This window comes from Dipteris shenzhenensis, chromosome 15, assembly GCF_047967505.1.
Source record: "Dipteris shenzhenensis isolate YYH24624 ecotype China chromosome 15, Dip_SZ_1.0, whole genome shotgun sequence".
Lineage (NCBI taxonomy): Eukaryota > Viridiplantae > Streptophyta > Polypodiopsida > Gleicheniales > Dipteridaceae > Dipteris > Dipteris shenzhenensis.
In genome coordinates this window covers 55967359-55985071 of record NC_141610.1, presented here as the reverse complement: position 1 = coordinate 55985071, position 17713 = coordinate 55967359, and the positions used below count along the sequence as shown (strand labels likewise).

Below are 17713 nucleotides of genomic sequence, written 5' to 3'. Positions count from 1 at the left end.
TAACTAGAGTTAGGTTAGGTTAGAGTAGGTTAGTTCACCCTCGGTTAGTTAGGTTAGACTAGTAGGTTAGTTTAGGTTAACCCCTAGTTAGGTTAGACTAACTCTTCAGTTAGTATCTAACTACAGTTAGTTCAACCTCCCAGTTACAGTAACTGGGAGGATCTAGGTTAGTTAGTCTAACTAGAGTCACTTAGTTTCAACCCCTCGGTTGGACTTAAATTCCATTCACACCACCATTAGTACCCCCCCAAACGCCAAATTTAGCCCTCCTTTAACCCCTCGAAACTCATCCGTTTGGGACCCAAATTGAACCCCGTTTGAACCCAGATTTCACACACGGAAACACCACGTTACGGGGTATTTTTCCAGCCCATTGCACACCATTTCGGCATCCCTAGCACACGTTCGTTCGCGCCCCCGTGTGGGCCTCATTTTGCATTAATTCACTCGTATTTTCATGCCGCGACCTCCGATTAACGATCCGTCTGCACCGGCACATTTCCCTACACACGTAGGACAATCCTAGGCACATTATTAACACGACGGTCCCTACACAAACTAACACCACTCTAACTCTCCTAACAGCACCACCTCCACACCCACACTTGGGGTAGCGATCCCCTTAGCCAATCACGCACCATCTGCATGCAGTTACGTTTCGGCCAACGTCTTCGACTCCAACGCTCGCCCAATCTGCAACTTACTCCACTGCAACAACCGCCCCCGCCAATCCTCTACCCCGAATTCCCCCCTGAGATTCAACAACTTCCTTTAACTCCTCCACGCCCCAACATGGCTGGACGTCGTCCTGAGCATGATGGGGACATCGAGCTCGATGCTGAGGCTGACAATTTCTTCAATCGACGAAATCACAACAATCACGGCCGACGCCCCTTGGGAAAACTGGAACTTCCCAAATATAATGGTAGGGGAGACCCTGCTCGCTTCCTCCAACATTTTGATGCCGCATGTCGAGCAGGTGGTGATCAATCCCATGAAACTAAGATGGCTTGGTTTCCAATGGCCTTAACTGATGAGGCGTCAGAATGGTACCTCGACCTTCTTGTGGAAGAACGTGCTACATGGGACCTACTTCAAACCGAATTCAAACGTCGCTTTCAAACGGAGAGGCTACAAGATGATCCCGCTCTCCAACTCAGCAAGATCGAACAAGGCCGGAGGGAAGATGTACGCACATACCTGGGAAAGATGAAGAGATTGATCGCCAAATGTGACCCACGCCCAGATGCAAAGTACCTCATGGCATGGTTCATAGCAGGTCTACGAAAGAAAATCCGCAAGGATATGAAAAAGATAAGTAGCTATGAAACATTCAGTGCTGCTCATGCGGCAGCCATTGACATCGAAGATGGCATGACAGATTCAGACACTAGCAGTGATGATGCCAGATCAAATACACGAGATAAGCGCTCGAAAAAAGGTAAATCAAAGGACTCTGTCGAAACATCCAATGAAGATCGCCTCGAGGCCATGACCTTGAAGCTGAAAGAAGATATGATGCAGGCCATGGATCAAAAACTTCACTTGTCTCAGCCGCCAACTCAAACATATCCACGGCGAGAAAATGTCTGGTGCCCACACTGCTTGGCAAATCATACGGCAAATGAATGCCCAGTCCTAAGAGAAAGAATCAATGCACAAGCAAATCCACCGCCACGGTTGTGGTGCCATATCTGTGTCGTCGGCGGCCATGATGAGACCAGTTGCATCTTCAACATGCGCAACAATCCGCCTCGACCACCACAATACCAAGCGGCACCCATGCCAGTATATAGGCAACCGGCACTTGCACAAGCGTCCCCAGCTCCGAGACTAAATCCTGTACCCATTCGGACACAAGTCCCCCAACTACTCAGGAATCCGAATCCACGACCGTATCCAAGAGCAGCAAATCCAGCTCCTCAGGCAGTTCCAATACATCAATTACAAGCCGAGGAAGTCGACTCGCTATTTGAGTATGAAGCAGAGTACCCAGTGTACTACGTCGAAGGTGTAGAGGGTTTAATACCAGTCTATGCAAATCAAGTGTGACCCAACACATTTTGTGCACCAATCAAGTGTTACGGTTGTGGAGAAAATCATAGAATCGCAGAGTGCCCTCATCGCGGTAGCCCAGCCACTTTCCAACCACTCTGCAGAGATTGTGGCATAGGACATGCCTGTATGGATTGTCCCATGAAAAATAAGGTCCCAGAACAAACAGAGGTTAAGCCTGACGTCCCCATCGGCATCATTGGGGTGGACCATCAAAGTCTGGGTCTGGCAAGTCTAAGGTCACAACCTATCAATGTAATTACACGCCAACAGAAAGCGGCTACGAAGGACCCTATCATTCCGATCCAACCGAAGCGACTTCTGAGAAAGAAAGCACAAGTGCCTCCACCTCCGCCAAGCAATGAGCAGCCGAGTTCATCTACATCAACTCCCGAGCCTCGAATAAAAGAAGCTCCATTCCCGAATGCAGAGGTGGAGAAGGCTCGTTTTCAGGCACTTCAGCAATGGGTCCAAAATGAACAAGCTCAATTTGAGACTCAGAAACAAGCTCAAGACCCACTCCATGACCTGGCCCCACAAAGTATTGATACTGTACTCGAGCCTTTGTTCCAACAACAGACTCCACAACAGAATGTACCGCCACGTCAACTTGAAGGAGCTGCACTCTCTAGCATCCTGAGTTGCCCTGTGTCCATTCCCATCGGAATCCTCTTATGAAATTGTCCCAATCTCTGGGAGAGTTTCAAAGGATGGATTGAACTCGCAACTCCCCCTCCACCTATGAACGACATTGATGATATCCCTGTGCAGATGGGTGAGAAAGACGACATACGCAACATCACTGTGCCTTTGATCCACAAAGCATATAATGAAATCCAAGCCATAGTGGATGGTGGAGCAGGTGTCAATGTCCTATCAAAGGAGCTTTACGAAGAATGGGGTCTCCCACCAATGCAAAAGGCTAATTTCAACATACGCCTTGCTGATGATTCACGGGCTAAACCCTTGGGAATAGTGAATGTCCTGTCCACAAAGATCGCAGGAGTCCGCTTTTCCCTTCAATTCACAATCTTGGATCTCCCCAAAAAATCCTATCAAATCTTACTGGGACGTCCTTGGTTACGAGAAGCTTCAGTCCTCCATGACTGGGGAATGGATAGATTGACAATCCAGAATCGAGACACTGCAGTCAGGGTGAATGTGGGGACAGGAGTTATTAAACCAATTGTTCCTGGAGCATTGGATGACACATCTTCCACGACAATCTCGAGCAAATCAGATCCCTTGCAACAGCATGCCATAGCAGGTGACTCACAAAGCAATGTCAATAACTGGATACAAACATTGGCAACCATCGACAACTGCCATTCATTAGACCCCATCTTCTCACAGATAGATGTTAACGCACTACAGGTCGATCCTCCACCGACACATGAAGAACCAATCGATCTAGAGATGCCTTTCTTTATGGCTGACCTCGAATGGGATAATGAACCTGAAGAAGGTCCCCATACCAATGATGACTCAGATTTTCCTTGGGACCTTGAAACAGAGGCTGCCAATGCTGAAATTGAAGATCAAATCTTTGATAATGACCTAGCCATTCTGCATGCCCTAATGGCAGTCGAGCTCCCAAAAGTTGAACCTCCACAGTTGCATAACAGCAGACGATCCCGCAAGAAAGCTGCAGGAGAAGAGCCAAGGCCGAGCACTTCAATGAATTCGAACGAGTCCAAACACGGATTGTGGAATTGTATCTTGCAAAGGCAGTCCCCTCAAAGTCAAAACCACCACCTCTTGAATGGTCCCCTGAAGCACTGGAAGGAGTATGTGCAGCACATGAACCCTTACTTGGAAACACCTTGCCAGTGGAAAAGTTACCCCACAGTTCCCAACGTAAGAAGTTTCGGAAATATAAGCCACATGTGCAGATGAAGCTCGATCAAGAGACTTCAGACAAAGAAAGGAAAGAAGAGCCTAACAAATTACTAAATGCAACTATGCCACCCAGTACTCATGACACATCTCAGGCTAGTTCAACCCCATCAGAGGCCGATCTTCGAGAAGTGCCGGAATACTTTAAGAATTATACAAGTGGAAGTGCACCAATAGCAATGCCAAGACCAATCAGAGAATCTGAAGTTCAAGAAACCGATAGCATTGGAGAAACTCCAATCTATGAGGGACCGGCAAAAACACGCACAATAAACCTCGCCCTTGAAGGGGAGGAAGAAAAGTTGGTGTTCATTGGGAAACAGCTCCGTCAAGAAGATGAAATCAAACTCAAAGACCTCCTAATGGAATACCGTGACTGCCTAGCATGGTCATACAAAGAGACGAAAGGAATTTCACCAGAAGTGGCAGTTCACACGATCCCTATAAGGGAAGGTGCTCGCCCTAAGGTATGTGGACCTTATCGCACAAATCCTAAATATGGCACCATGGTTTATGACGAGCTGGAAAAACTCCTAGATGCCGGATTCATCTACGAGATAGAGCACACTGATTGGGTTTCACCCATTGTCATTGTGCCTAAACGTAGCAAGAAGCTCAGAATATGCGTAAACTTGAAAAATGTGAATGCCGCCACAATTAGGGATCACTACCCCCTACCCTTAACAGAAACAGTGTTGGAAAAGGTGGCAGGATCCGAAATTTATAGCTTCTTGGATGGCTTCAGTGGCTATAACCAAGTACAAATTGCTCCTCAAGACCAATCAAAAACAGCATTTGCTACAGAATGGGGTATTTTTGCATATAGAGTCATGCCATTCGGCCTTTGTAATGCCCCAGCCACATTCCAGCGAGTCATGTTCACAGCTTTCAAGTCATTCTTGAATAAGTTTTTACAGGTGTTCTTGGATGATTTGTGCATTCATTCAACCAAACAGGACCACTTCAAATGTCTGGAAGAAGTATTAATCAAATGCAGGGAGTATGGCATCTCCCTAAATCCAACAAAATGCCAGTTCATGGTCACCCACGGAGTTGTTTTGGGACACATCGTCTCTCAACATGGGATTGCAAGTGACATGGACAAAATCAAGATCATCATGGAATTGCCTCCTCCTACAAATTCCAAAGGTGTACAGGTCTTTATGGGACATGCCGGCTATTATAGAAGATTTATATTGCGGTATGCCATGATAGCTAGACCACTTTACAAATTATTAGTGGAGTTCTTATGGACCGAAGAGTGCGACCAAGCCTTTGAGCTTTTAAAGTGGTGCCTAATCACAGCACCCATCCTTCTATCTCCCAATTGGGATATTGATTTTCATGTTCATACTGATGGATCCAAGTATGCAATTGGGAGTGTGCTTTGTCAACCTGGTGAACATAAGAAAGACTACCCCGTCTACTTCGCCAGTCGACAACTCAATGATGCAGAGATCAACTATACAACCACAGAAAGAGAAGCCCTAGCAATGGTGTACAGTGTAAAGAAATTTCGGCACTATCTCCTTGCAAATGATTTTGTCTTCTACACCGACCATCAAGCATTGCTTTATCTTGTGAACCGTCCGTGTACCACAGGAAGAATAACCAGATGGCTCCTCTTGCTGCAAGAATTCAACTTCAAAATTGTGGTCCGCAAAGGTGCCCAACACTACATTGCCGATCACATGTCTCGAGTCAAGACAGGAGAAGAAGCCACTGGAGTAGAAGATGACTTACCAGATGCCACACTATTTCAAATAGATACTGTTCCAGAATGGTGTGGAGATATCATTGGGTACTTGATGGCAGGAAGACCACCCCCTGACATGAAAGCAGTAGATGCCAGAAAATTGATTCTAAAGGCTGCACCATATCAACTCATTGCAGGACAACTATACAAGATGGGCAAGGACCAGATATTAAGAAGATGTGTAATGCCTCATGAGATCCTGCCAATCCTGAGTGAAGTCCATGAAGGCATTGCCGGAGGACACTTCCAAGGGGAAGCCACAGCAAGAAAAATTCTTCTTGCAGGCTACTGGTCTGTGGGCAGATGCCTATGAATATGTAAAAGGCTGTGATGTATGCCAACGAACTATTAAACCACAACACAAAGACTTCAATCGCCTAACAACAGTTGTTGCACAACAGCCATTTGAAAAATGGGGGATTGATTATGTGGGTCCCATACATCCAGCAGCAAAAGGAACACAGGCACGCTACATCATTGTGGCCACTGATTACTTTACAAAATGGGCTGAAGCTAAAGCAGTCAGAAAGGCAGATGCCAAAAGCACAACAAGATTCTTGTACGAACATGTGATCACCCGATTCGGATGCCCCCTTGAAATTGTGTCGGATAGAGGCACACATTTTGTCAACGAGGTAATCCAAGAACTCTTGTCTGGCTTCATGGTCATTCATAGAAAAAGCACACCCTACTACCCCCAAGGGAATGGACTAGCAGAATCCACAAAGAAAATCATATGCAACATCCTCACCAAGGTAGTAGAACCACAGCGTTCTGATTGGGCAGAGAAACTGAATGCAGCCTTATGGGCATACAGAACCACATTCAAGGTCAGTACAGGCAACACACCTTTTCAATTGGTGTACGGCCTTGAAGCCGTGGTCCCACTCGAATTTGTAATACCAAGTCTACGCATCGCAATACAGGAACGCATGGGTGATCATGAGTCCTTGAAAGAAAGGCTCTGTCAGTTGGAAAAGCATACAGAGACAAGACTAGTCGCTTATCATGCCATGACAACAGAAAAACGCCGAAGAAAGGCATGGTTTGACAGGAATCTGAAAGCTAAAGACATCAAGGAAGGCGACTTAGTCCTGTTATACAATGCTAAAGTACACAAGGGAAAACTGAAGTATCTAGGTCAAGGACCCTACCGAATATGAAAGATGAATCCCATTGGAGCTGTGCTACTTGAAACACTAGATGGAGTCCAATTCAACACAACAATAAACGGGAGCTGACTGAAGCGCTACTACATCAACACGCGAGCCATCCCCGACAAAAACGAAGATTTGGGAAACCAAGTCTTCCTTAGTTAGGATTAGATTGTATCACAAACACTCACTCGCATATGCACGTTTTTGCACATATAGTTTGCACTAGATTGTTACACACACACTCACTGCATATGCATGTTTTTTGCACATTAGGGATGTTTGAGTCTTAGTTTCCCTATCAAATCCCACAAATAAGCATATAGTTAGACACATCACATGCACTCACATGATTTTGCATAGGCACATAATAGAATGCATAAAAAATAGTATCACACACTTTCATTCCATACTCTCAAAGCATGCAATGAATTCACACGCAGTACACAAAGCTATGCCAAAACTCAAGATGAATTGGCAACAGAGTCTGCAGCCTCCGCAACGAGACCCCCGCCAAACATCACAGCCGTCTCCTATATGCAAAAATATCAAACTTGCATACTAATTATCTACAAGCTCAATGCTACGGGTGCAATCGCATCCAACATGTATGCAAGATAGCAAGAAATGACAGCCTCAACAACGAGACCCCCGCTAAACCTCTTCCCAAGAAGATTCGATGGCAGCGTCCGCAACCTCAGCAACGAGATCCCCTCTGACATTCATAGTCATCTACCCCTCCTTAAGAGGAGATAAGTTTCATGACGATTGACTACAAATTGTGTGGTGCAAAAGAATTACAGCAGGAACGACTCGCATATACCACAAGCTAAATAGCCACTGAATTACGCACATGGCATCCCAACTCTGAAATCAAAATAAGCCATAACCCGAGGACGGGTAATAAAATGGATCCGGGAGTATGTTGACTCTGTGCCAACATGAACTTATGAAGAAAGAGAAGGTGTTACAACTTTGTGATACATCTTTGTGATACAACTTTGTGATACAACTTTGTGTTACAACTTTGTGTTACAACTTCTAGACACAACTTTGTGTTACAACTTCTAGACACAACTTTGTGTTACGACTTTGTGTAACAACTTTGTGTTACAAGTTTGTCTACATGAAGAGAGAGAATGTGTTACGACTTTGTGACACAACTTTGTGTTACAACTTTGTGTTACAACTTTGTGTAACAACTTTGTGTTACATCTTCTACATGAAGAGAGAGAATGTGTTACGACTTTGTGACACAACTTTGTGTTACAACTTTGTTACAACTTTGTGTTACAACTTTGTGATACGACTTTGTGTTACATGCAGAGAGAGAAGCTCTCCAACTTGTATAAATACCCCATAATGGAATGAAGCCCACACTCTTGGGGCATTGTGTTGAGTCTACATTGGTATTCCAAGCATTTGTCTCAAGTGTCCATGCTTCCTTGCACTGCACGTCCAAAAGCATGTCCTAACCTTGCAACCCTTCTCCCCTCTCCTCCAACCCTGCAACCCACCCTCTCCCTCTCCTCCTCCCTCCTCCCTCCTCCTCCTCCTCCTCCTCCTCCCTCCTCCTCCTCCTCCTCCTCCTCCCTCCTCCTCCTCCTCCTCTCTCCTCCCTCTCCCTCCTCCTCTTCCCTCCTCCTCCTTCCTCCTCTCTCTCTTCCTTCACCCATGCTCTTACACTTTCTTCCTCTCCCACTCCTATGCTTTCCTAAACCCTTAAACTCCATGATCTACGAGGGAGATGAGTTCTCCACCTTGTATTCTACTCTGAACCTTGAATCCTCCTTCTAACCCTGGACTCCTTCTAAACCTTGGAACCCCCTTCTAAACCCTTGAACTCTTTCTAACCCTGAACTCTTTCTAAACCCTGGATCCTCCTTCTGAACCCTTGAACTCTTTCTAAACCCTGGAACCTCCTTCTGAACCCTTAAACTCCTCCTAAACCCTACAACCCCCAATGAAGGCGAAAGCGTTCATTACCCCAACAACAATGGTTTACGTGCCTTTTACACATGCTTGCATTTTGTTTACTCACCACACTTAAGCCTACGTCTCTCACCGGAACGCGACTTGAGGTCCTAAGCTACACATATACCACAACGACAATTCCAATATATCTGTAGGTGACAAAAAGCCTCAGAACCCTGCAACATAGAATACCCAGCTCTTCCTACGAAAGCAGTAGGAAAGAGCCAACACCGTGGGATGGGGGCATAGTGGCATCGGGTTGGAGGCGTGGGTGTGCGAGGCATCGTTGAGGGCACAACAACGTTCGAGGCGCCATGCATCTTAACGTGACCAAACTCGAGAGCTCGGGGCACTTCTGTGGGATGGGGGCGTGATGACATCAGGTTGGAGGCATGGGTAAGCAAGGTGTCATCGGGGGCGGGGCATCATTCAAGGCGCCATGCATCTCGACTTGACCGGAGAGCACGAGCCACCACCATGGGATGGGGGCACGATGGCATCAGGTTAGAGGCATGGGTGCATGGGGCATGGTCGGGGGCACAGCTGTGTTTGGGGCTCCATGCGTCCCAACCTGACCCGAGAGCCCACCCTTGTGGGGCAAGGGCACGACAGCATTGGGTTGGAGGTGTGGGAGTGTGAAGCGTCGTCGAGGGCACGACAAGGTTTGGGGCACCACGTGTCTCGACCCAACCTGACCCGAGATCCTAAGGCATCGCCATGGGATGGGGGCACAATGGCATTGGGTTGGAGGCATGGGTGTAGGGGGCATCGCAGGGGGCACGATAGCATTCAGAGTGCCATGCGTCCCAACTTAACGGCATCGGGTTGGAGGTGTGGGTATGCAGGGCAACATTCGGGGCACCACGCATCAACCTAAACTGAGAGCTCGGGCCACCATCGTGGGATGAGGGCATGGCAGCATCGGGTTGGAGGCATGGGTGTGCGGGGCAGTAGTGTTCGAGGTGCCATGTGGGTGCTTAGGGGCATGTTGACTCTATGCCAACATGGACTTAGGTAGAACATAATGTGTGTAGAGTAGCGGCAAAGCTTCGCTTGTACTTGCATAAGGCTATAAATAATCCCTCTACTTGTATATGCGAGTTCTACATACGACTTCTACATACAAGTTCTACATGCAACTCCTACATGTGAGTTGTACATGCGAGTTCTACTTGCAAGTTCTACATATGACTTCTACATACATTTCCTACATGCAACTCCTACATACGAGTTGTACATGCGAGTTGTACATGCAAGTTCTACATGCGAGTTGTACATGCGAGTTCTACATGCAAGTTCTACATATGACTTGTACATGCAACTTCTATATGCAAGTTCTACATGTAGAGAGAGAATGTGTTACAATTCCTACATGTAGAGAGAGAAGCTCTCCAAACTTGTATAATTACCCCATAATGGAATGAAGCCCAGACTCTTTGGGGCATTGTGTTGAGTTCTACTTTGGTATTCCAAGCAACTGTCTCAAGTGTCCATGCTTCCTTGCACTCCATGTCCAAAAGCATGTCCTACATATGACTTGTACATGCGAGTTCTACATGCAAGTTCTACATACGACTTGTACATGCAACCTCTATATGCAAGTTCTACATGTAGAGAGAGAATGTGTTACAATTCCTACATGCACAGAGAGAAGCTCTCCAACTTTTTTAAATACCCCATAATGGAATAAAGCCTAGACTCTTTGGGGCATTGTGTTGAGTTCTACTTTGGCATTCCAAGCAATTGTCTCAAGTGTCCATGCTTCCTTGCACTCCATGTCCAAAAGCATGTCCTAACCTTGCAACTCCTCCTCTCGTCTCCTCCAACCTTGCAACCCATCCTCTCCCTCTCCTCCCCCCTCCTCCTCCTCCTCCTCCTCCCTGTTCCTCCTCCTCCTCCCTCCTCCTCCTCCTCCTCTCTCCTCCTTCCTCCTCCTCTTTCCTCCTCCTCCTCCTCCTCCTCCTCCTCCTCCTCCTCCTCCTCCTCCTCCTCCTCCCTCCTCTCTCCTCTTTCCCCCATGCTCTTACGCCTTCTTCCTCTCCCACTCCTATGCTCCCCCTAAACCCTTAGTTTCGCAACCCTTAATCTCCATGATCTACAAGGGAGATGAGTTCTCCACCATGTACTCTACTCTAAACCTTGGAACCTCTTCTAAACTCTAAAACTCCTTCTAACCCTAGAACCTCCTTCTAAACCTTAAAACTCCTTCTACCCTTGGAACCTCCTTCTAGACTTTGGAACTCCTTCTAACCCTGGAACCCCTTTTGAACCTCAGAACCTCCTTCTAACCCTGGAACCTCCCTCTAACCCTTAAACTCCTCCTAAATCCTGCAACCCCCAATGAAGGCAAAAGCCTTCACTACCTCAACCATGATGATACACGTTCCTTTTACACATGCATGCACTATGTTTGCTTACCACACTTAAGCCTCAGGTCTCTCAACAAAACATGACTTGAGGTCCTAAGCTACACGTATACTACAAATGACAACCCCAATATATCTGTAGGTGCCAAAAATCCTAAGAACCCTGCACATTGAGAAAACCCTGCTCTTCCTATGAAAGCAGTAGGAAAGGGCCAACATTTGGCATCGCTACTGAGGAGACTAGCATCTCAAGTCTACCCCGAATTCCCCCATGAGATTCAATCACTCCCTTTAACTCCATTTCTAGCCAAACATATCAACCCTAAGCATCAACTTTGGGTTACTACCTTAAGAAATTTTCTTTATTTCTTAAAAAGAAGCCACTTGATAATTAATCAGGATAGGTAGTGGACACGGATGCATAGAGCTTGCAAATTTGATCATTTCACCTTTTTGTAGAAGAGAAAACTGAGCTATCCATCAAAAGTTATGGCTTAGGAAGAGTTTATGGTTTAACCCTAAACCTAAACTCATTTCCTATAAAAACCCCACTCCACCCCGTCATTATTCATCTTTCACATTTTGCCTCCATCCTCCTCTTCATTCCGAACCCTATGCAAGACACTCCTCCCTCTCCATCGACCACCACCCTACTCCCATCCTCACATGGTAAGTGACTTTGCCCATCTTGTAGCGATAACCTAGCCATCCACCCACTGTCCATTGTTCCTCAACAATCCTCTACATCGAGAAAGACTTGGAGAGCATTCAGGTTACCACCTCTTCCTCCCTTTGGATTTCTATCTGTCATGTTTTTTTTCTTCTCTCTTCTTTTCCCCCTCCCATTTCCACCACCCCCTCCCCCCTTCCATCTCCACCACCCCCTCCCCCCTCCATCTCCACCACCGCCTCCCCCCTCCGCCCCTCCATCTCCACCACCACCACCTCCCCCTCCCATTTCCACCACCCCCTCCCCCCTCCCACTTTGCATCTCCACCACCTCCTCCCCCCTCCATCTCCACCACCCCCTCCCCCCTCCCCCCTCCATCTCCACCACCCCCTCCCCCCCTCCATCTCCAGCACCACCACCTCCCCCTCCCCCCTCCATCTCCACCACCCCCTCCCCCCTTCCCCCCTCCCCCCTCCATCTCCACCACCCCCTCCCCCCTTCCCCCCTCCCCCCTCCATCTCCACCACCCCCTCCCCCCTTCCCTCCTCCCCCCTCCCCCCTCCATCTCCACCACCCCCTTCCCCCTCCCCCCCTCCCCCTTTTCCCCCCTCCATCTCCACCACCCCTTCCCCCCTCCCCCCCTCCATCTCCACCACCCCCTCCCCTCTTCCCCCCTTCGTCGCCTAGCCCCCCCTCTCTGTCGCCCAGCCCCCCTCTCCGTCGCTCAGCCCCCCTCTCCGTTGCCCAGCCCCCCCTCTTCGTCGCTCAGCCCCCCTCTTCGTCACCCAGCCCCCCCCCCTCTCCGTCGCTTAGCCCCTCCTCTCGGCCGCTCAGCCCCCCCCTCCCCACCGCTCAGCCCCCCCTCTCCGTCACTCAGCCCCCCCCTCCCCATCGCTCAGCCCCCCCTCCCCGTCGCTCAGCCCCCCCTCCCCGTCACTCAACCCCTCCCCTCTCCATCGCTCAGCCCTCACCTCTCTACCGCTCAGCCCCCGTCTCCCCTCTCCTCTCGCAGCCGCTCCCCCCCCTCTCGTAGCCCCCCCTCCCGTAGCGTCGCTGTCCCCCTCTCGTAGCCTCTCGTAGCCCCCCTCCCGTATCTTCGCTCTCCCTCCCCCTCTTGTAGCTGCTCCCCCCCTCCCCCTCCCGCAACTGCTCCCCCCCCTTTTGTAGCTCCACTCTGCCCCCCTCCTCTCGTAGCTCCACTCTGCCCCCCCTCCCGTAGCCTCTACGCCACCTCCCCTCCCGTAGCCTCTGTGCCACCCCCCCTCCCGTAGCCTTTGCACCACCCCCCTCCCGTAGCCTCGTTGCCACCCCCTCCCGTAGCCTCTGCGCCACCCCCCCGCTCTCCATCCCCCTCTCGCAGCCTCTCCCCGCTCCCCCTCTCTCTGCTGTGCCCCCCCTACTATAGCCTCTCCGCTTTGCCCCCCCCCTCCCGTAGCCTTTGCGCCACCCCCCCTTGTAGCCTCTCCGCTCCGCTCCCCCTCTCGCAGCCTAGGTGGGGACTTGTTGCCTACCCTTGCTTGCGCTTGGCCTGCTGCCCTGTGGTCTAAGGGCCCTTATCTGCTGCAAGACTTCGCTTGCGTAGGCCTGCGCACCCCTACAGCAATGTTGAACAAGATCTGCCTCTGCAGGAAATCGTGCACCTGAACAAGTCCTACAATGGCCCACAAACCCAAACAGTCTCCGAAGCCAATTGTGGGAGAGATCACAAAGCACATCTCCAGGAGTGGATTAGCAATTAACATCCAACCAGCCCTGAAAACATCGGGTTCCATGGGCACCAATGCAGTTCTTTCTCCCACAGCCATCATCTCTACTCTGACCACTGCCTCCCCCACCAGTGTACCACTCAGCCTACCCCCCACGGGATAGGGTCGCAGTTCCTCACCCCCCACACAGCTCCCTTCTGTCTCCACCACTCTTATGTCCCCCCTTCCCTCACCCGGTAGCCTTTCTCGACTCCTCTGCCATATATAGCCAGCCTATCGCCCACGCCCCCTCAGCCATACGCCATGTCCCAGTTCGCACCCTCTCGAGTCCCACCTGAGATGATAGATTACATTTTTACGGAGCTACATCGACTACGGGACTATATCGTAGCACAAGATCAGCTTATTCAAAGCATGCGCTAGGAGATTACTCACCTCCATCAAGAGGTTGTCTCTCACTGCTACAGTCACAATGGCCCCGCGCATTACACCAGAGGAGGAGGAGCGCGGATCGCTACCATCCAGACTGCTATTGCGGAGACTACTAGATGGGTGAATGCGAGACGGGCACCCAAAGTAGCAGTCTCAGCCACCATCACCGAGCAAGAACAGAGGGCCAGTAAGTCTCTCAACATCTGAGTACGAGGTATTCCCCGCACAGATTCACTCACCCCCTTAGCGGACGCGATTGCTTTCGTGACCTCTACCCTCGGCCTCGTCGAGCATGGGATCGAGCATGCATGGTGCACAGGACGGGATCCCATGCGCCCACAGCCACTCATCATCCGATTCAGGGATACTCAGGCTCAACTTGCAGCACTCAGGCAGCGTGCTACACTACGGGACCACCCTACTATCTTCATGGATGAGGATCTCACAACTATGCAAGTGGAAGAGTGGTGCACCCTACTTCAGCAGCGAGATGTAGCCCGTCAGCAGGGGAAGTGGGCTGTTGTCCGAGATGGCCACTTATTAGTTGGCCCCCGCGGTCGAGCCCCACCAGGTACTCCAGACACGGTAGTAGACTCCCCCCCCAAATAGGGAGACATGGTCTATGAGATTCAGACTCAGCACAGAGTACCCTTGTTGGCATGCACCATATGGAACTGTAATGGTACCCTATGGTCTGACCCTGGGAACTTCTCAGAGTCATACACTGGACACGACATCGTTTTCTATACAAAGACACATCAGAGCCCCAAGCACCCTCTCCCCTTAGTCAGTGGCTATACCTGGGAGTCAGTATTCCATGAGGAGACCAGATATACTGGGGGGGTCCGAGGGTCAGGTAGAGTTGCAGTACTCCTTCGTTCAGTGCTCACGAGCTTGATATCCGTGGTTAGACAAGATGTCCATGCCATTACCTATGGCTCTGATTTTGACGCCCCTCCACACGCGACCTCTTTATTGTAGTCTGCTACTTTCCTCCTGAGATGTCACATTTTGCACGGATGCTTCGTGAGGATACGGGGGTATCCCCCTATCTAGATCTCTACTCAGACATTGTGGAGTTCTCCAGACGTGGAGAGGTCCTCCTAGTTGGGGATTTCAATGCAAGGACAGGTGCACATTAGGCATCACTCCTAGTCTTCCACTCACATCCAGTCCTATTACTTGAGATGGACATAGAGGACTCGGGCTTCCCTTGCTCCTCGGCTGACAGTCGCGCTCTCATTACTGGGTATGGGCAGGCTCTTTTGGACCTTGGACGTATACATGATCTGGTCATCTACAATGGACTAGACCAGTGGCCTACCTCCTCTAGTTTCACATGTTTCCCACATGGCGGAGGAGCCACTGTCGTCTTCTACATTTTGGGATCTCCTGCTTTAGCCCCACAAATCACTGACTTCCGCATTGCACCCTTACCTCCAGGAGCCGATCACACTTACCTGTTCTTTCATATCCTTGCACCCCGAGCCCCTCCCAGCCACACCCTACACTACACTACCTATCATGATATACACTTTGATCATAACCTCTCACCTGATTACTCAGCCCACCTAGCCTCCCTCCTCAGACACATAGACACCATACCCTCTCTAGATCACCGAGCCACCCTTATCACCCACTCCCTTCACAATGCAGCCCGCCACATTTTTCTTTCCACTACTCCGTCCACCTGCCCTCCACCCGCTGGCTCCACCCCTTGCAATAGCTGGTATGATGATGAGTGTAAAGCATTATACCGCAAACTCCGACTCATGACCCAGCGAAATGCTAGGGCCAACCCACGTCTCACTAGGGATTATCATCGACTAGTCCGTCGCAAGAAGCTAGCCTTCCTGTGCCAGAATGAGGATACGCTACTGAACATTCTATTTAGTAGCAACTCCAAGGATTTTTGGAGGAAATTCCTAGAATGCCGATCCCCCTTCCCCCTCACAGACACTTTCCTCTAGCACTCCTACGCACGTACACTCTATGATATCCCTGATCAGCTTGCTCCCGACCTCTCAGCCACCCCCCGTCCCACTTCTTGTATCCTCTTCACAACCCAGGGAGTCACCCACGCAGCACATAAGCTTCACAACGGCTGAGCTAAGGATCATGAGGGCCTATGCACAGAGTTTGTTGCCTATGGCATCAAAACTCTAGCCCCCATCCTGGCAACATTGTTCAATGAAGCTGTCTGCCATGGGTTCCCCAGAGCCTGGACCCTGAACACTATCACACCCATCCACAAAGCAGGAGATCCCATGGATCCAGGGAATTACAGGACCATCATGATTGGACATGTTATGTCCAAGATCTATGCATCAGTGTTAGATGGCGAGGTCAGTGCTCGCACAGAGGTACAGGGGCTCAGGGCATCCAAACAGGCCGGCTTCAGGGTGGATCACTCGACTTACGATCACATTTTTACACTTAGAGGGATCATTGAGGAGGCCAGACACAGGAGACAGAGAGTATATTGTTGCTTTGTGGATTTTTGCAAGGCATTCGACAACGTTCCCTACGCCCGCGACTCATTAGACGCCTGCAGGAGTTAGGCTACGACTCGGTGATTATCTGGGCAGTAGTAGCTCTCTATGAGCGGGTGACGGGCAGCTGGACCCCAGAGATCATGAGCACTATCGGAGTCAAACAAGGATCTCCCTTGTCACCGACTCTATTTGGCCTCTATATCGACGAGCTCGAGACCACCATCAGGACACTCAGAGGTGCAGGCTGCTCTCTTGCGGAGGCTGTCATCCAGATTCTCCTACAAATGATGTAGTACTACTATCCTCTTCTGCTACTGGTCTTCAGCGACACCTAGATGGACTTCAGGTCTTCTGTGATACACATGACTTGAAGGTAAACCTTGGGAAAACCAAGGTGATGATCTTCAACACTTCCAGGCCCGCTATGCACCGAGAGCAGTTCCTCTTCGTCAGTGACCTTGTTGAGATAGTTGACTTTTACACATACTTGGGCGTTGTCTTCTCAGGCTCGATCTTCATGATGCACCCGGCCATGCAGGCCAGGATCATCAATCGGGGATATGCCGCTCTTACCAAGCTGGAGCGATAGTGTTACCACTCCCACTTCTAGGACCCGTGGACCAAGTCTCTCCTTTTTGATTCTTTGGTTCGCCCAGCAGGCATGTACGGTAGCCCTTGGTGGGGAGTCGACCTTTTAGACACAGAGTGGGCTCGAGTCGAGAGTGCCTACAGATACTGATGTTTGCTCGGATGATCCACATCAAACCATCAGTACCACACTAGATCATTCTCACAGAGTTCGGTGCCTCACCCCTACAGCTTGATGTGGCTTTTCAGGCTATCACCCATCTCCACAGAGTCAGGGATTTCGGCTCCTCCACTTATGGTCGCCTCCGCCTACCTTGGCTAGCCCTATCCTCCTCTATGGCCTTATCTGTTGATGGGGACCAGCGATGCTAGTATAGTCGTCTTTCTAGTTGGTTCACCCGACTAGGCCTCGACTTAGATCGGTTGCCTCCTTTTCAATACAGCCTCGACGACCCACCAGCTCCCCTCTCCCCCACTGACCAGGAGGTCAACTGGCTCATTCGAGCAGATCTGCTCCAGCTCCACACCTAGCGGACATGGTTTCTTCACTCTGAGCTTCTTGTGAAGCTCGACTTCTACCACCGACACTGCCTCCAGATCTCACAGGAGGCTTCATCACAA

The 17713-nt window shown here is 49.8% G+C and overlaps 1 pseudogene; it reads left to right on the top strand.

Annotated features, from left to right (window-relative positions):
- The first annotated feature begins 14624 nt into the window (after positions 1-14624).
- LOC147894021 (uncharacterized) overlaps positions 14625-17713 on the top strand; it is a 7972-nt pseudogene continuing 4883 nt past the window's right edge.